This window comes from Lissotriton vulgaris, chromosome 1_1 (assembly GCF_964263255.1).
Source record: "Lissotriton vulgaris chromosome 1_1, aLisVul1.2, whole genome shotgun sequence".
NCBI lineage: Eukaryota > Metazoa > Chordata > Amphibia > Caudata > Salamandridae > Lissotriton > Lissotriton vulgaris.
This window is the reverse complement of record NC_141685.1, coordinates 231,548,409-231,565,364: the sequence shown is the minus strand read 5'-3', so window position 1 is coordinate 231,565,364 and position 16,956 is coordinate 231,548,409. Positions and strand designations below refer to the sequence as shown.

At 39.4% G+C, this 16,956-nt stretch overlaps 16 non-coding genes across 16 annotated transcripts; all 16 read left to right on the top strand.

The window, feature by feature from the left end:
* Window positions 1-849: 849 nt before the first annotated feature.
* On the top strand, window positions 850-922 carry TRNAA-AGC (transfer RNA alanine (anticodon AGC)). Its single transcript has one exon. It is a non-coding gene; the product is annotated as a tRNA-Ala (tRNA).
* Window positions 923-1,497: 575 nt separating this feature from the next.
* Window positions 1,498-1,570, top strand: TRNAK-CUU (transfer RNA lysine (anticodon CUU)). Its single transcript has one exon. It is a non-coding gene; the product is annotated as a tRNA-Lys (tRNA).
* A 342-nt stretch (window positions 1,571-1,912) lies between these two features.
* TRNAA-AGC (transfer RNA alanine (anticodon AGC)) lies at window positions 1,913-1,985 on the top strand. The gene has a single exon. It is a non-coding gene; the product is annotated as a tRNA-Ala (tRNA).
* Window positions 1,986-2,743: 758 nt separating this feature from the next.
* TRNAA-AGC (transfer RNA alanine (anticodon AGC)) lies at window positions 2,744-2,816 on the top strand. Its single transcript has one exon. It is a non-coding gene; the product is annotated as a tRNA-Ala (tRNA).
* A 2,475-nt stretch (window positions 2,817-5,291) lies between these two features.
* Window positions 5,292-5,364, top strand: TRNAK-CUU (transfer RNA lysine (anticodon CUU)). Its single transcript has one exon. It is a non-coding gene; the product is annotated as a tRNA-Lys (tRNA).
* A 1,211-nt stretch (window positions 5,365-6,575) lies between these two features.
* On the top strand, window positions 6,576-6,648 carry TRNAK-CUU (transfer RNA lysine (anticodon CUU)). The gene has a single exon. It is a non-coding gene; the product is annotated as a tRNA-Lys (tRNA).
* Window positions 6,649-6,980: 332 nt separating this feature from the next.
* TRNAA-AGC (transfer RNA alanine (anticodon AGC)) lies at window positions 6,981-7,053 on the top strand. Its single transcript has one exon. It is a non-coding gene; the product is annotated as a tRNA-Ala (tRNA).
* A 1,635-nt stretch (window positions 7,054-8,688) lies between these two features.
* TRNAK-CUU (transfer RNA lysine (anticodon CUU)) lies at window positions 8,689-8,761 on the top strand. The gene has a single exon. It is a non-coding gene; the product is annotated as a tRNA-Lys (tRNA).
* A 332-nt stretch (window positions 8,762-9,093) lies between these two features.
* TRNAA-AGC (transfer RNA alanine (anticodon AGC)) lies at window positions 9,094-9,166 on the top strand. Its single transcript has one exon. It is a non-coding gene; the product is annotated as a tRNA-Ala (tRNA).
* A 988-nt stretch (window positions 9,167-10,154) lies between these two features.
* TRNAA-AGC (transfer RNA alanine (anticodon AGC)) lies at window positions 10,155-10,227 on the top strand. The gene has a single exon. It is a non-coding gene; the product is annotated as a tRNA-Ala (tRNA).
* A 575-nt stretch (window positions 10,228-10,802) lies between these two features.
* Window positions 10,803-10,875, top strand: TRNAK-CUU (transfer RNA lysine (anticodon CUU)). Its single transcript has one exon. It is a non-coding gene; the product is annotated as a tRNA-Lys (tRNA).
* Window positions 10,876-11,217: 342 nt separating this feature from the next.
* TRNAA-AGC (transfer RNA alanine (anticodon AGC)) lies at window positions 11,218-11,290 on the top strand. Its single transcript has one exon. It is a non-coding gene; the product is annotated as a tRNA-Ala (tRNA).
* A 1,405-nt stretch (window positions 11,291-12,695) lies between these two features.
* Window positions 12,696-12,768, top strand: TRNAK-CUU (transfer RNA lysine (anticodon CUU)). Its single transcript has one exon. It is a non-coding gene; the product is annotated as a tRNA-Lys (tRNA).
* A 1,624-nt stretch (window positions 12,769-14,392) lies between these two features.
* On the top strand, window positions 14,393-14,465 carry TRNAA-AGC (transfer RNA alanine (anticodon AGC)). Its single transcript has one exon. It is a non-coding gene; the product is annotated as a tRNA-Ala (tRNA).
* A 1,403-nt stretch (window positions 14,466-15,868) lies between these two features.
* Window positions 15,869-15,941, top strand: TRNAK-CUU (transfer RNA lysine (anticodon CUU)). Its single transcript has one exon. It is a non-coding gene; the product is annotated as a tRNA-Lys (tRNA).
* Window positions 15,942-16,505: 564 nt separating this feature from the next.
* On the top strand, window positions 16,506-16,578 carry TRNAA-AGC (transfer RNA alanine (anticodon AGC)). The gene has a single exon. It is a non-coding gene; the product is annotated as a tRNA-Ala (tRNA).
* Window positions 16,579-16,956: the final 378 nt, after the last annotated feature.

Below are 16,956 nucleotides of genomic sequence, written 5' to 3'. Positions count from 1 at the left end.
CTTTAGCATGTGAGAGGAATTTGAATTCTTATGCAATCTCAAAATGAAGTTCTCACAACTTCCGTTTTCATTTTCTCTTATTTTTTTTTGACACTCTGTCCTCTGAAGGATGTATAAATCTGGCTTTCCTTGCAAAACAAGAGTAGAGGAATATCCAGGATTTGATTTTCTTCACAAAAAGGGATTGGTCTGCATACTGTCTTAAGGAGGGAACCCGGCTAGCTCAGTCGGTAGAGCATGAGACTCTTAATCTCAGGGTCGTGGGTTCGAGCCCCATGTTGGGCGAAAACAAGTAATTTTTGCCTGAATATTGCATTGACTCTCATAATATGGAGATTAATCTTGCATTAGACCTGCAATAACTCCCAAAAATTGTCCAGGAATGGATTTCCTTCATAAAAAATGATTAGTCTGCATACCATCTTGAAGTGGGAGCCCGGCTAGCTCAGTCGGTAGAGCATGAGACTCTTAATCTCAGGGTCATGGGTTTGAGCCCCACGTTGGGCAAAAATGAGTAATTTTTGCTGGATTATTGCATTGACTCTCATAATCTGGTGAATATTCTTGCATTAGACATGCAATAACTATCAAAAATGGTATCTCCCTTGGTTTCTCATTGGTGGGAAATTTAACTTCAAGATTAGCTAGGGTATGAGTCTAGATGAACACACCACAATATCACTCATATTCGAGTAGTAAACAGGCCAACCTGAACTGTAAAACATCCCATAAGTGAAGGTAAGGCATAAATTAGGAGTGAACTGAACACTGTTATGGGCAATTGGACTTCAAATAAAGTGTGGAAGGCAGTGAGGTTACTTTTTTCATGTTATGCAGATTAAACACACAGGGGAATTAGCTCAAATGGTAGAGCGCTCGCTTAGCATGCGAGAGGTAGCGGGATCGATGCCCGCATTCTCCATTATAAAATTTGCATACATTTTATTTTTAACTTGTCATTGCCAAGGTCATTGCAGAGTAAGAACAGAAAAATCACAGATGGCTTTCAAATATGGTCTCATTATAACAACTAAAGTGGTTTAATCAAAAGGGTTCAGGTATTCTTTAGCATGTGAGAGGAATTTGAATTCGTATGCAATCTCAAAATGAAGTTCTCACAACTTCCGTTTTCATTTTCTCTTATTTTTTTTTGACACTCTGTCCTCTGAAGGATGTATAAATCTGGCTTTCCTTGCAAAACAAGAGTAGAGGAATATCCAGGATTTGATTTTCTTCACAAAAAGGGATTGGTCTGCATACTGTCTTAAGGAGGGAGCCCAGCTAGCTCAGTCGGTAGAGCATGAGACTCTTAATCTCAGGGTCGTGGGTTCGAGCCCCACGGTGGGCGAAAACGAGTAATTTTTGTCTGAATATTGCATTGACTCTCATAATATGGAGATTAATCTTGCATTAAACCTGCAATAACTCCCAAAAATTGTCCAGGAATGGATTTCCTTCATAAAAAATGATTAGTCTGCATACCATCTTGAAGTGGGAGCCCGGCTAGCTCAGTCGGTAGAGCATGAGACTCTTAATCTCAGGGTCGTGGGTTCGAGCCCCACGTTGGGCGAAAATGAGTAATTTTTGCTGGATTATTGCATTGACTCTCATAATCTGGTGAATATTCTTGCAATAGACATGCAATTACTATCAAAAATGGTATCTCCCTTGGTTTCTCATTGGTGGGAAATTTAACTTCAAGATTAGCTAGGGTATGAGTCTAGATGAACACACCGCAATATCACTCATATTCGAGTAGTAAACAGGCCAACCTGAACTGTAAAACATCCCATAAGTGGAGGTAAGGCATAAGTTAGGAGTGAACTTAACACTGTTATGGGCAATTGGACTTCAAATAAAGTGTGGAAGGCAGTAAGGTTACTTTCTTCATGTTATGCAGATTAAACACTCAGGGGAATTAGCTCAAATGGTAGAGCGCTCGCTTAGCATGCGAGAGGTAGCGGGATCGAATCCCGCATTCTCCATTATAAAATTTGCATACATTTTATTTTTAACTTGTCATTGCCAAGGTCATTGCAGAGTAAGAACAGAAAAATCACAGATGGCTTTCAAATATGGTCTCATTATAACAACTAAAGTGGTTTAATCAAAAGGGTTCAGGTATTCTTTAGCATGTGAGAGGAATTTGAATTCTTATGCAATCTCAAAATGAAGTTCTCACAACTTCCGTTTTCATTTTCTCTTATTTTTTTTTTTGACACTGTCCTCTGAAGGATGTATAAATCTGGCTTTCCTTGCAAAACAAGAGTAGAGGAATATCCAGGATTTGATTTTCTTCACAAAAAGGGATTGGTCTGAATACTGTCTTAAGGAGGGAGCCCGGCTAGCTCAGTCGGTAGAGCATGAGACTCTTAATCTCAGGGTTGTGGGTTCGAGCCCCACGTTGGGCGAAAATGAGTAATTTTTGCTGGACTCTCATAATCTGGTGATTATTCTTGCATTAGACATGCAATAACTATCAGAAATGGTATCTCCCTTGGTTTCTCATTGGTGGGAAATTTAACTTCAAGATTAGCTTGGGTATGAGTCTAGATGAACACACCGCAATATCACTCATATTCGAGTAGTAAACAGGCCAACCTGAACTGTAAAACATCCCATAAGCTGGAGGTAAGGCATAAGTTAGGAGTGAACTTAACACTGTTATGGGCAATTGGACTTCAAATAAAGTGTGGAAGGCAGTAAGGTTACTTTTTTTCATGTTATGCAGATTAAACACACAGGGGAATTAGCTCAAATGGTAGAGCGCTCGCTTAGCATGCGAGAGGTAGCGGGATCGATGCCCGCATTCTCCATTATAAAATTTGCATACATTTTATTTTTAACTTGTCATTGCCAAGGTCATTGCAGAGTAAGAACAGAAAAATCACAGATGGCTTTCAAATATGGTCTCATTATAACAACTAAAGTGGTTTAATCAAAAGGGTTCAGGTATTCTTTAGCATGTGAGAGGAATTTGAATTCTTATGCAATCTCAAAATGAAGTTCTCACAACTTCCATTTGCATTTTCTCTTATTTTTTTGACACTCTGTCCTCTGAAGGATGTATAAATCTGGATTTCCTTGCAAAACAAGAGTAGAGGAATATCCAGGATTTGATTTTCTTCACAAAAAGGGATTGGTCTGCATACTGTCTTAAGGAGGGAGCCCGGCTAGCTCAGTCGGTAGAGCATGAGACTCTTAATCTCAGGGTCGTGTGTTCGAGCCCCACGTTGGGCGAAAAAGAGTAATTTTTGCCTGAATATTGCATTGACTCTCATAATATGGAGATTAATCTTGCATTAGACCTGCAATAACTCCCAAAAATTGTCCAGGAATGGATTTCCTTCATAAAAAATAATTAGTCTGCATACCATCTTGAAGTGGGAGCCTGGCTAGCTCAGTCAGTAGAGCATGAGACTCTTAATTTCAGGGTCGTGGGTTCGAGCCCCACGTTGGGCGAAAATGAGTAATTTTTCCTGGATTATTGCATTGACTCTCATAATCTGGTGAATATTCTTGCATTAGACATGCAATAACTATCAAAAATGGTATCTCCCTTGGTTTCTCATTGGTGGGAAATTTAACTTCAAGATTAGCTAGGGTATGAGTCTAGATGAACACACCACAATATCACTCATATTCGAGTAGTAAACAGGCCAACCTGAACTGTAAAACATCCCATAAGTGAAGGTAAGGCATAAGTTAGGAGTGAACTGAACACTGTTATGGGCAATTGGACTTCAAATAAAGTGTGGAAGGCAGTGAGGTTACTTTTTTCATGTTATGCAGATTAAACACACAGGGGAATTAGCTCAAATGGTAGAGCGCTCGCTTAGCATGCGAGAGGTTGCGGGATCGATGCCCGCATTCTACATTATAAAATTTGCATACATTTTATTTTTAACTTGTCATTGCCAAGGTCATTGCAGAGTAAGAACAGAAAAATCACAGATGGCTTTCAAATATGGTCTCATTATAACAACTAAAGTGGTTTAATCAAAAGGGTTCAGGTATTCTTTAGCATGTGAGAGGAATTTGAATTCTTATGCAATCTCAAAATGAAGTTCTCACAACTTCCGTTTTCATTTTCTCTTTTTTTTTTTTTGACACTGTCCTCTGAAGGATGTATAAATCTGGCTTTCCTTGCAAAACAAGAGTAGAGGAATATCCAGGATTTGATTTTCTTCACAAAAAGGGATTGGTCTGCATACTGTCTTAAGGAGGGAGCCCGGCTAGCTCAGTCGGTAGAGCATGAGACTCTTAATCTCAGGGTCGTGGGTTCGAGCCCCACGTAGTGCGAAAACGAGTAATTTTTGCCTGAATATTGCATTGACTCTCATAATATGGAGATTAATCTTGCATTAGACCTGCAATAACTCCCAAAAATTGTCCAGGAATGGATTTCCTTCATTAAAAATTATTAGTCTGCATACCATCTTGAAGTGGGAGCCCGGCTAGCTCAGTCGGTAGAGCATGAGACTCTTAATCTCAGGGTCGTGGGTTCGAGCCCCACATTGGGCGAAAATGAGTAATTTTTGCTGGATTATTGCATTGACTCTCATAATCTGGTGAATATTCTTGCATTAGACATGCAATAACTATCAAAAATGGTATCTCCCTTGGTTTCTCATTGGTGGGAAATTTAACTTCAAGATTAGCTAGGGTATGAGTCTAGATGAACACACCACAATATCACTCATATTCGAGTAATAAACAGGCCAACCTGAACTGTAAAACATCCCATAAGTGAAGGTAAAGCATAAGTTAGGAGTGAACTGAACACTGTTATGGGCAATTGGACTTCAATTAAAGTGTGTAAGGCAGTGAGGTTACTTTTTTCATGTTATGCAGATTAAACACACAGGGGAATTAGCTCAAATGGTAGAGCGCTCGCTTAGCATGCGAGAGGTAGCGGTATCGATGCCCGCATTCTCCATTATAAAATTTGCATACATTTTATTTTTAACTTGTCATTGCCAAGGTCATTGCAGAGTAAGAACAGAAAAATCACAGATGGCTTTCAAATATGGTCTCATTATAACAACTAAAGTGGTTTAATCAAAAGGGTTCAGGTATTCTTTAGCATGTGAGAGGAATTTGAATTCTTATGCAATCTCAAAATGAAGTTCTCACAACTTCCGTTTTCATTTTCTCTTATTTTTTTTGACACTCTGTCCTCTGAAGGATGTATAAATCTGGCTTTCCTTGCAAAACAAGAGTAGAGGAATATCCAGGATTTGATTTTCTTCACAAAAAGGGATTGGTCTGCATACTGTCTTAAGGAGGGAGCCCGGCTAGCTCAGTCGGTAGAGCATGAGACTCTTAATCTCAGGGTCGTGGGTTCGAGCCCCACGTTGGGCGATAACGAGTAATTTTTGCCTGAATATTGCATTGACTCTCATAATATGGAGATTAATCTTGCATTAGACCTGCAATAACTCCCAAAAATTGTCCAGGAATGGATTTCCTTTATAAAAAATGATGAGTCTGCATACCATCTTGAAGTGGGAGCCCGGCTAGCTTAGTCGGTAGAGCATGAGACTCTTAATCTCAGGGTCATGGGTTCGAGCCCCGCGTTGGGCGAAAATGAGTAATTTTTGCTGGATTATTGCATTGACTCTCATAATCTGGTGAATATTCTTGCATTAGACATGCAATAACTATCAAAAATGGTATCTCCCTTGGTTTCTCATTGGTGGGAAATTTAACTTCAAGATTAGCTAGGGTATGAGTCTAGATGAACACACCGCAATATCACTCATATTCGAGTAGTAAACAGGCCAACCTGAACTGTAAAACATCCCATAAGTGGAGGTAAGGCATAAGTTAGGAGTGAACTTAACACTGTTATGGGCAATTGGACTTCAAATAAAGTGTGGAAGGCAATACGGTTACTTTTTTCATGTTATGCAGATTAAACACACAGGGGAATTAGCTCAAATGGTAGAGCGCTCGCATAGCATGCGAGAGGTAGCTTGATCGATGCCCGCATTCTCCATTATAAAATTTGCATACATTTTATTTTTAACTTGTCATTGCCAAGGTCATTGCAGAGTAAGAACAGAAAAATCACAGATGGCTTTCAAATATGGTCTCATTATAACAACTAAAGTGGTTTAATCAAAAGGGTTCAGGTATTCTTTAGCATGTGAGAGGAATTTGAATTCTTGTGCAATCTCAAAATGAAGTTCTCACAACTTCCATTTTCATTTTCTCTTATTTTTTTTGACACTCTGTCCTCTGAAGGATGTATAAATCTGGCTTTCCTTGCAAAACAAGAGTAGAGGAATATCCAGGATTTGATTTTCTTCACAAAAAGGGATTGGTCTGCATACTGCCTTAAGGAGGGAACCCGGCTAGCTCAGTCGGTAGAGCATGAGACTCTTAATCTCAGGGTCGTGGGTTCGAGCCCCACGTGGGGCGAAAACGAGTAATTTTTGCCTGAATATTGCATTGACTCTCATAATATGGAGATTAATCTTGCATTAGACATGCAATAACTCCCAAAAATTGTCCAGGAATGGATTTCCTTCATGAAAAATGATTAGTCTGCATACCGTCTTGAAGTGGGAGCCCGGCTAGCTCAGTCGGTAGAGCATGAGACTCTTAATCTCAGGGTCGTGGGTTCGAGCCCCACGTTGGGCGAAAATGAATAATTTTTGCTGGACTCTCATAATCTGGTGATTATTCTTGCATTAGACATGCAATAACTATCAGAAATGGTATCTCCCTTGGTTTCTCATTGGTGGGAAATTTAACTTCAAGATTAGCTTGGGTATGAGTCTAGATGAACACACCGCAATATCACTCATATTCGAGTAGTAAACAGGCCAACCTGAACTGTAAAACATCCCATAAGCTGGAGGTAAGGCATAAGTTAGGAGTGAACTTAACACTGTTATGGGCAATTGGTCTTCAAATAAAGTGTGGAAGGCAGTAAGGTTACTTTTTTTCATGTTATGCAGATTAAACAAACAGGGGAATTAGCTCAAATGGTAGAGCGCTCGCTTAGCATGCGAGAGGTAGCGGGATCGATGCCCGCATTCTCCATTATAAAATTTGCATACATTTTATTTTTAACTTGTCATTGCCAAGGTCATTGCAGAGTAAGAACAGAAAAATCACAGATGGCTTTCAAATATGGTCTCATTATAACAACTAAAGTGGTTTAATCAAAAGGGTTCAGGTATTCTTTAGCATGTGAGAGGAATTTGAATTCTTATGCAATCTCAAAATGAATTTCTCACAACTTCCATTTGCATTTTCTCTTATTTTTTTGACACTCTGTCCTCTGAAGGATGTATAAATCTGGCTTTCCTTGCAAAACAAGAGTAGAGGAATATCAAGGATTTGATTTTCTTCACAAAAAGGGATTGGTCTGCATACTGTCTTAAGGAGGGACCCTGGCTAGCTCAGTCGGTAGAGCATGAGACTCTTAATCTCAGGGTCGTGTGTTCGAGCCCCACGTTGGGCGAAAAAGAGTAATTTTTGCCTGAATATTGGATTGACTCTCATAATATGGAGATTAATCTTGCATTAGACCTGCAATAACTCCCAAAAATTGTCCAGGAATGGATTTCCTTCATAAAAAATAATTAGTCTGCATACCATCTTGAAGTGGGAGCCTGGCTAGCTCAGTCGGTAGAGCATGAGACTCTTAATTTCAGGGTCGTGGGTTCGAGCCCCACGTTGGGCGAAAATGAGTAATTTTTGCTGGATTATTGCATTGACTCTCATAATCTGGTGAATATTCTTGCATTAGACATGCAATAACTATCAAAAATGGTATCTCCCTTGGTTTCTCATTGGTGGGAAATTTAACTTCAAGATTAGCTAGGGTATGAGTCTAGATGAACACACCGCAATATCACTCATATTCGAGTAGTAAACAGGCCAACCTGAACTGTAAAACATCCCATAAGTGGAGGTAAGGCATAAGTTAGGAGTGAACTTAACACTGTTATGGGCAATTGGACTTCAAATAAAGTGTGGAAGGCAATACGGTTACTTTTTTCATGTTATGCAGATTAAACACACAGGGGAATTAGCTCAAATGGTAGAGCGCTCGCTTAGCATGCGAGAGGTAGCTTGATCGATGCCCGCATTCTCCATTATAAAATTTGCATACATTTTATTTTTAACTTGTCATTGCCAAGGTCATTGCAGAGTAAGAACAGAAAAATCACAGATGGCTTTCAAATATGGTCTCATTATAACAACTAAAGTGGTTTAATCAAAAGGGTTCAGGTATTCTTTAGCATGTGAGAGGAATTTGAATTCTTATGCAATCTCAAAATGAAGTTCTCACAACTTCCATTTTCATTTTCTCTTATTTTTTTTGACACTCTGTCCTCTGAAGGATGTATAAATCTGGCTTTCCTTGCAAAACAAGAGTAGAGGAATATCCAGGATTTGATTTTCTTCACAAAAAGGGATTGGTCTGCATACTGCCTTAAGGAGGGAACCCGGCTAGCTCAGTCGGTAGAGCATGAGACTCTTAATCTCAGGGTCGTGGGTTCGAGCCCCACGTGGGGCGAAAACGAGTAATTTTTGCCTGAATATTGCATTGACTCTCATAATATGGAGATTAATCTTGCATTAGACATGCAATAACTCCCAAAAATTGTCCAGGAATGGATTTCCTTCATGAAAAATGATTAGTCTGCATACCGTCTTGAAGTGGGAGCCCGGCTAGCTCAGTCGGTAGAGCATGAGACTCTTAATCTCAGGGTCGTGGGTTCGAGCCCCACGTTGGGCGAAAATGAGTAATTTTTGCTGGACTCTCATAATCTGGTGATTATTCTTGCATTAGACATGCAATAACTATCAGAAATGGTATCTCCCTTGGTTTCTCATTGGTGGGAAATTTAACTTCAAGATTAGCTTGGGTATGAGTCTAGATGAACACACCGCAATATCACTCATATTCGAGAAGTAAACAGGCCAACCTGAACTGTAAAACATCCCATAAGCTGGAGGTAAGGCATAAGTTAGGAGTGAACTTAACACTGTTATGGGCAATTGGTCTTCAAATAAAGTGTGGAAGGCAGTAAGGTTACTTTTTTTCATGTTATGCAGATTAAACAAACAGGGGAATTAGCTCAAATGGTAGAGCGCTCGCTTAGCATGCGAGAGGTAGCGGGATCGATGCCCGCATTCTCCATTATAAAATTTGCATACATTTTATTTTTAACTTGTCATTGCCAAGGTCATTGCAGAGTAAGAACAGAAAAATCACAGATGGCTTTCAAATATGGTCTCATTATAACAACTAAAGTGGTTTAATCAAAAGGGTTCAGGTATTCTTTAGCATGTGAGAGGAATTTGAATTCTTATGCAATCTCAAAATGAATTTCTCACAACTTCCATTTGCATTTTCTCTTATTTTTTTGACACTCTGTCCTCTGAAGGATGTATAAATCTGGCTTTCCTTGCAAAACAAGAGTAGAGGAATATCAAGGATTTGATTTTCTTCACAAAAAGGGATTGGTCTGCATACTGTCTTAAGGAGGGAGCCTGGCTAGCTCAGTCGGTAGAGCATGAGACTCTTAATCTCAGGGTCGTGTGTTCGAGCCCCACGTTGGGCGAAAAAGAGTAATTTTTGCCTGAATATTGGATTGACTCTCATAATATGGAGATTAATCTTGCATTAGACCTGCAATAACTCCCAAAAATTGTCCAGGAATGGATTTCCTTCATAAAAAATAATTAGTCTGCATACCATCTTGAAGTGGGAGCCTGGCTAGCTCAGTCGGTAGAGCATGAGACTCTTAATTTCAGGGTCGTGGGTTCGAGCCCCACGTTGGGCGAAAATGAGTAATTTTTGCTGGATTATTGCATTGACTCTCATAATCTGGTGAATATTCTTGCATTAGACATGCAATAACTATCAAAAATGGTATCTCCCTTGGTTTCTCATTGGTGGGAAATTTAACTTCAAGATTAGCTAGGGTATGAGTCTAGATGAACACACCACAATATCACTCATATTCGAGTAGTAAACAGGCCAACCTGAACTGTAAAACATCCCATAAGTGAAGGTAAGGCATAAGTTAGGAGTGAACTGAACACTGTTATGGGCAATTGGACTTCAAATAAAGTGTGGAAGGCAGTGAGGTTACTTTTTTCATGTTATGCAGATTAAACACACAGGGGAATTAGCTCAAATGGTAGAGCGCTCGCTTAGCATGCGAGAGGTAGCGGGATCGATGCCCGCATTCTCCATTATAAAATTTGCATACATTTTATTTTTAACTTGTCATTGCCAAGGTCATTGCAGAGTAAGAACAGAAAAATCACAGATGGCTTTCAAATATGGTCTCATTATAACAACTAAAGTGGTTTAATCAAAAGGGTTCAGGTATTCTTTAGCATGTGAGAGGAATTTGAATTCTTATGCAATCTCAAAATGAAGTTCTCACAACTTCCGTTTTCATTTTCTCTTATTTTTTTTTGACACTCTGTCCTCTGAAGGATGTATAAATCTGGCTTTCCTTGCAAAACAAGAGTAGAGGAATATCCAGGATTTGATTTTCTTCACAAAAAGGGATTGGTCTGCATACTGTCTTAAGGAGGGAGCCCGGCTAGCTCAGTCGGTAGAGCATGAGACTCTTAATCTCCGGGTCGTGGGTTCGAGCCCCACGTTGGGCGAAAACGAGTAATTTTTGCCTGAATATTGCATTGACTCTCATAATATGGAGATTAATCTTGCATTAGACCTGCAATAACTCCCAAAAATTGTCCAGGAATGGATTTCCTTCATAAAAAATGATTAGTCTGCATACCATCTTGAAGTGGGAGCCCGGCTAGCTCAGTCGGTAGAGCATGAGACTCTTAATCTCAGGGTCGTGGGTTCGAGCCCCACGTTGGGCGAAAATGAGTAATTTTTGCTGGATTATTGCATTGACTCTCATAATCTGGTGAATATTCTTGCATCAGACATGCAATTACTATCAAAAATGGTATCTCCCTTGGTTTCTCATTGGTGGGAAATTTAACTTCAAGATTAGCTAGGGTATGAGTCTAGATGAACACACCGCAATATCACTCATATTCGAGTAGTAAACAGGCCAACCTGAACTGTAAAACATCCCATAAGTGGAGGTAAGGCATAAGTTAGGAGTGAACTTAACACTGTTATGGGCAATTGGACTTCAAACAAAGTGTGGAAGGCAGTAAGGTTACTTTTTTCATGTTATGCAGATTAAACACTCAGGGGAATTAGCTCAAATGGTAGAGCGCTCGCTTAGCATGCGAGAGGTAGCGGGATCGAATCCCGCATTCTCCAATATAAAATTTGCATACATTTTATTTTTAACTTGTCATTGCCAAGGTCATTGCAGAGTAAGAACAGAAAAATCACAGATGGCTTTCAAATATGGTCTCATTATAACAACTAAAGTGGTTTAATCAAAAGGGTTCAGGTATTCTTTAGCATGTGAGAGGAATTTGAATTCTTATGCAATCTCAAAATGAAGTTCTCACAACTTCCGTTTTCATTTTCTCTTATTTTTTTTTTGACACTGTCCTCTGAAGGATGTATAAATCTGGCTTTCCTTGCAAAACAAGAGTAGAGGAATATCCAGGATTTGATTTTCTTCACAAAAAGGGATTGGTCTGCATACTGTCTTAAGGAGGGAGCCCGGCTAGCTCAGTCGGTAGAGCATGAGACTCTTAATCTCAGGGTTGTGGGTTCGAGCCCCACGTTGGGCGAAAACAAGCCTGAATATTGCATTGACTCTCATAATATGGAGATTAATCTTGCATTAGACCTGCAATAACTCCCAAAAATTGTCCAGGAATGGATTTCCTTCATAAAAAATAATTAGTCTGCATACTATCTTGAAGTGGGAGCCTGGCTAGCTCAATTGGTAGAGCATGAGACTCTTAATTTCAGGGTCGTGGGTTCGAGCCCCACGTTGGGTGAAAATGAGTAATTTTTGCTGGATTATTGCATTGACTCTCATAATCTGGTGAATATTCTTGCATTAGACATGCAATAACTATCAAAAATGGTATCTCCCTTGGTTTCTCATTGGTGGGAAATTTAACTTCAAGATTAGCTAGGGTATGAGTCTAGATGAACACACCACAATATCACTCATATTCGAGTAATAAACAGGCCAACCTGAACTGTAAAACATCCCATAAGTGAAGGTAAGGCATAAGTTAGGAGTGAACTGAACACTGTTATGGGCAATTGGACTTCAAATAAAGTGTGTAAGGCAGTGAGGTTACTTTTTTCATGTTATGCAGATTAAACACACAGGGGAATTAGCTCAAATGGTAGAGCGCTCGCTTAGCATGCGAGAGGTAGCGGTATCGATGCCCGCATTCTCCATTATAAAATTTTCATACATTTTATTTTTAACTTGTCATTGCCAAGGTCATTGCAGAGTAAGAACAGAAAAATCACAGATGGCTTTCAAATATGGTCTCATTATAACAACTAAAGTGGTTTAATCAAAAGGGTTCAGGTATTCTTTAGCATGTGAGAGGAATTTGAATTCTTATGCAATCTCAAAATGAAGTTCTCACAACTTCCGTTTTCATTTTCTCTTATTTTTTTTGACACTCTGTCCTCTGAAGGATGTATAAATCTGGCTTTCCTTGCAAAACAAGAGTAGAGGAATATCCAGGATTTGATTTTCTTCACAAAAAGGGATTGGTCTGCATACTGTCTTAAGGAGGGAGCCCGGCTAGCTCAGTCGGTAGAGCATGAGACTCTTAATCTCAGGGTCGTGGGTTCGAGCCCCACGTTGGGCGAAAAAGAGTAATTTTTGCCTGAATATTGCATTGACTCTCATAATATGGAGATTAATCTTGCATTAGACCTGCAATAACTCCCAAAAATTGTCCAGGAATGGATTTCCTTCATAAAAAATAATTAGTCTGCATACCATCTTGAAGTGGGAGCCTGGCTAGCTCAGTCGGTAGAGCATGAGACTCTTAATTTCAGGGTCGTGGGTTCGAGCCCCACGTTGGGCGAAAATGAGTAATTTTTGCTGGATTATTGCATTGACTCTCATAATCTGGTGAATATTCTTGCATTAGACATGCAATAACTATCAAAAATGGTATCTCCCTTGGTTTCTCATTGGTGGGAAATTTAACTTCAAGATTAGCTAGGGTATGAGTCTAGATGAACACACCGCAATATCACTCATATTCGAGTAGTAAACAGGCCAACCTGAACTGTAAAACATCCCATAAGTGGAGGTAAGGCATAAGTTAGGAGTGAACTTAACACTGTTATGGGCAATTGGACTTCAAATAAAGTGTGGAAGGCAGTAAGGTTACTTTTTTCATGTTATGCAGATTAAACACACAGGGGAATTAGCTCAAATGGTAGAGCGCTCACTTAGCATGCGAGAGGTAGCGGGATCGATGCCCGCATTCTCCATTATAAAATTTGCATACATTTTATTTTTAACTTGTCATTGCCAAGGTCATTACAGAGTAAGAACAGAAAAATCACAGATGGCTTTCAAATATGGTCTCATTATAACAACTAAAGTGGTTTAATCAAAAGGGTTCAGGTATTCTTTAGCATGTGAGAGGAATTTGAATTCTTATGCAATCTCAAAATGAAGTTCTCACAACTTCCATTTTCATTTTCTCTTTTTTTTTGACACTCTGTCCTCTGAAGGATGTATAAATCTGGCTTTCCTTGCAAAACAAGAGTAGAGGAATATCCAGGATTTGATTTTCTTCACAAAAAGGGATTGGTCTGCATACTGTCTTAAGGAGGGAGCCCGGCTAGCTCAGTCGGTAGAGCATGGGACTCTTAATCTCAGGGTCGTGTGTTCGAGCCCCACGTTGGGCGAAAAAGAGTAATTTTTGCCTGAATATTGCATTGACTCTCATAATATGGAGATTAATCTTGCATTAGACCTGCAATAACTCCCAAAAATTGTCCAGGAATGGATTTCCTTCATAAAAAATGATTAGTCTGCATACCATCTTGAAGCAGGAGCCCGGCTAGCTCAGTCCGTAGAGCATGAGACTCTTAATCTCAGGGTCGTGGGTTTGAGCCCCACGTTGGGTGAAAATGAGTCATTTTTGCTGGATTATTGCATTGACTCTCATAATCTGGTGAATATTCTTGCATTAGACATGCAATAACTATCAAAAATGGTATCTCCCTTGGTTTCTCATTGGTGGGAAATTTAACTTCAAGATTAGGTAGGGTATGAGTCTAGATGAACACACCACAATATCACTCATATTCGAGTAGTAAACAGGCCAACCTGAACTGTAAAACATCCCATAAGTGAAGGTAAGGCATAAGTTAGGAGTGAACTGAACACTGTTATGGGCAATTGGACTTCAAATAAAGTGTGTAAGGCAGTGAGGTTACTTTTTTCATGTTATGCAGATTAAACACACAGGGGAATTAGCTCAAATGGTAGAGCGCTCGCTTAGCATGCGAGAGGGAGCGGGATCGATGCCCGCATTCTCCATTATAAAATTTGCATACATTTTATTTTTAACTTGTCATTGCCAAGGTCATTGCAGAGTAAGAACAGAAAAATCACAGATGGCTTTCAAATATGGTCTCATTATAACAACTAAAGTGGTTTAATCAAAAGGGTTCAGGTATTCTTTAGCATGTGAGAGGAATTTGAATTCTTATGCAATCTCAAAATGAAGTTCTCACAACTTCCATTTTCATTTTCTCTTATTTTTTTTGACACTCTGTCCTCTGAAGGATGTATAAATCTGGCTTTCCTTGCAAAACAAGAGTAGAGGAATATCCAGGATTTGATTTTCTTCACAAAAAGGAATTGGTCTGCATACTGCCTTAAGGAGGGAACCCGGCTAGCTCAGTCGGTAGAGCATGAGACTCTTAATCTCAGGGTCGTGGGTTCGAGCCCCATGTTGGGCGAAAACGAGCAATTTTTGCCTGAATATTGGATTGACTCTCATAATATGGAGATTAATCTTGCAATAGACATGCAATAACTCCCAAAAATTGTCCAGGAATGGATTTCCTTCATAAAAAATGATTAGTCTGCATACCATCTTGAAGTGGGAGCCCGGCTAGCTCAGTCGGTAGAGCATGAGACTCTTAATCTCAGGGTCGTGGGTTCAGAGCCCCACGTTGGGCGAAAATGAGTAATTTTTGCTGGACTCTCATAATCTGGTGATTATTCTTGCATTAGACATGCAATAACTATCAAAAATGGTATCTCCCTTGGTTTCTCATTGGTGGGAAATTTAACTTCAAGATTAGGTAGGGTATGAGTCTAGATGAACACACCACAATATCACTCATATTCGAGTAGTAAACAGGCCAACCTGAACTGTAAAACATCCCATAAGTGAAGGTAAGGCATAAGTTAGGAGTGAACTGAACACTGTTATGGGCAATTGGACTTCAAATAAAGTGTGTAAGGCAGTAAGGTTACTTTTTTCATGTTATGCAGATTAAACACACAGGGGAATTAGCTCAAATGGTAGAGTGCTCGCTTAGCATGTGAGAGGTAGCGGTATCGATGCCCGCATTCTCTATTATAAAATTTGCATACATTTTATTTTTAACTTGTCATTGCCAAGGTCATTGCAGAGTAAGAACAGAAAAATCACAGATGGCTTTCAAATATGGTCTCATTATAACAACTAAAGTGGTTTAATCAAAAGGGTTCAGGTATTCTTTAGCATGTGAGAGGAATTTGAATTCTTATGCAATCTCAAAATGAAGTTCTCACAACTTCCGTTTTCATTTTCTCTTATTTTTTTTGACACTCTGTCCTCTGAAGGATGTATAAATCTGGCTTTCCTTGCAAAACAAGAGTAGAGGAATATCCAGGATTTGATTTTCTTCACAAAAAGGGATTGGTCTGCATACTGTCTTAAGGAGGGAGCCCGGCTAGCTCAGTCGGTAGAGCATGAGACTCTTAATCTCAGGGTCGTGGGTTCGAGCCCCACGTTGGGCGAAAACGAGTAATTTTTGCCTGAATATTGCATTGACTCTCATAATATGGAGATTAATCTTGCATTAGACCTGCAATAACTCCCAAAAATTGTCCAGGAATGGATTTCCTTCATAAAAAATAATTAGTCTGCATACCATCTTAAAGTGGGAGCCCGGCTAGCTCAGTCGGTAGAGCATGAGACACTTAATCTCAGGGTCGTGGGTTCGAGCCCCATGTTGGGTGAAAATGAGTAATTTTTGCTGGATTATTGCATTGACTCTCATAATCTGGTGAATATTCTTGCATTAGACATGCAATAACTATCAAAAATGGTATCTCCCTTGGTTTCTCATTGGTGGGAAATTTAACTTCAAGATTAGCTAGGGTATGAGTCTAGATGAACACACCGCAATATCACTCATATTCGAGTAGTAAACAGGCCAACCTGAACTGTAAAACATCCCATAAGTGGAGGTAAGGCATAAGTTAGGAGTGAACTTAACACTGTTATGGGCAATTGGTCTTCAAATAAAGTGTGGAAGGCAATAAGGTTACTTTTTTCATGTTATGCAGATGAAACACACAGGGGAATTAGCTCAAATGGTAGAGCGCTCGCTTAGCATGCGAGAGGTAGCGGGATCGATGCCCGCATTCTCCATTATAAAATTTGCATACATATTATTTTTAACTTGTCATTGCCAAGGTCATTGCAGAGTAAGAACAGAAAAATCAAAGATGGCTTTCAAATATGGTCTCATTATAACAACTAAAGTGGTTTAATCAAAAGGGTTCAGGTATTCTTTAGCATGTGAGAGGAATTTGAATTCTTATGCAATCTCAAAATGAAGTTCTCACAACTTCCATTTTCATTTTCTCTTATTTTTTTTGACACTCTGTCCTCTGAAGGATGTATAAATCTGGCTTTCCTTGCAAAACAAGAGTAGAGGAATAGCCAGAATTTGATTTTCTTCACAAAAAGGGATTGGTCTGCATACTGTCTTAAGGAGGGAACCCGGCTAGCTCAGTCGGTAGAGCA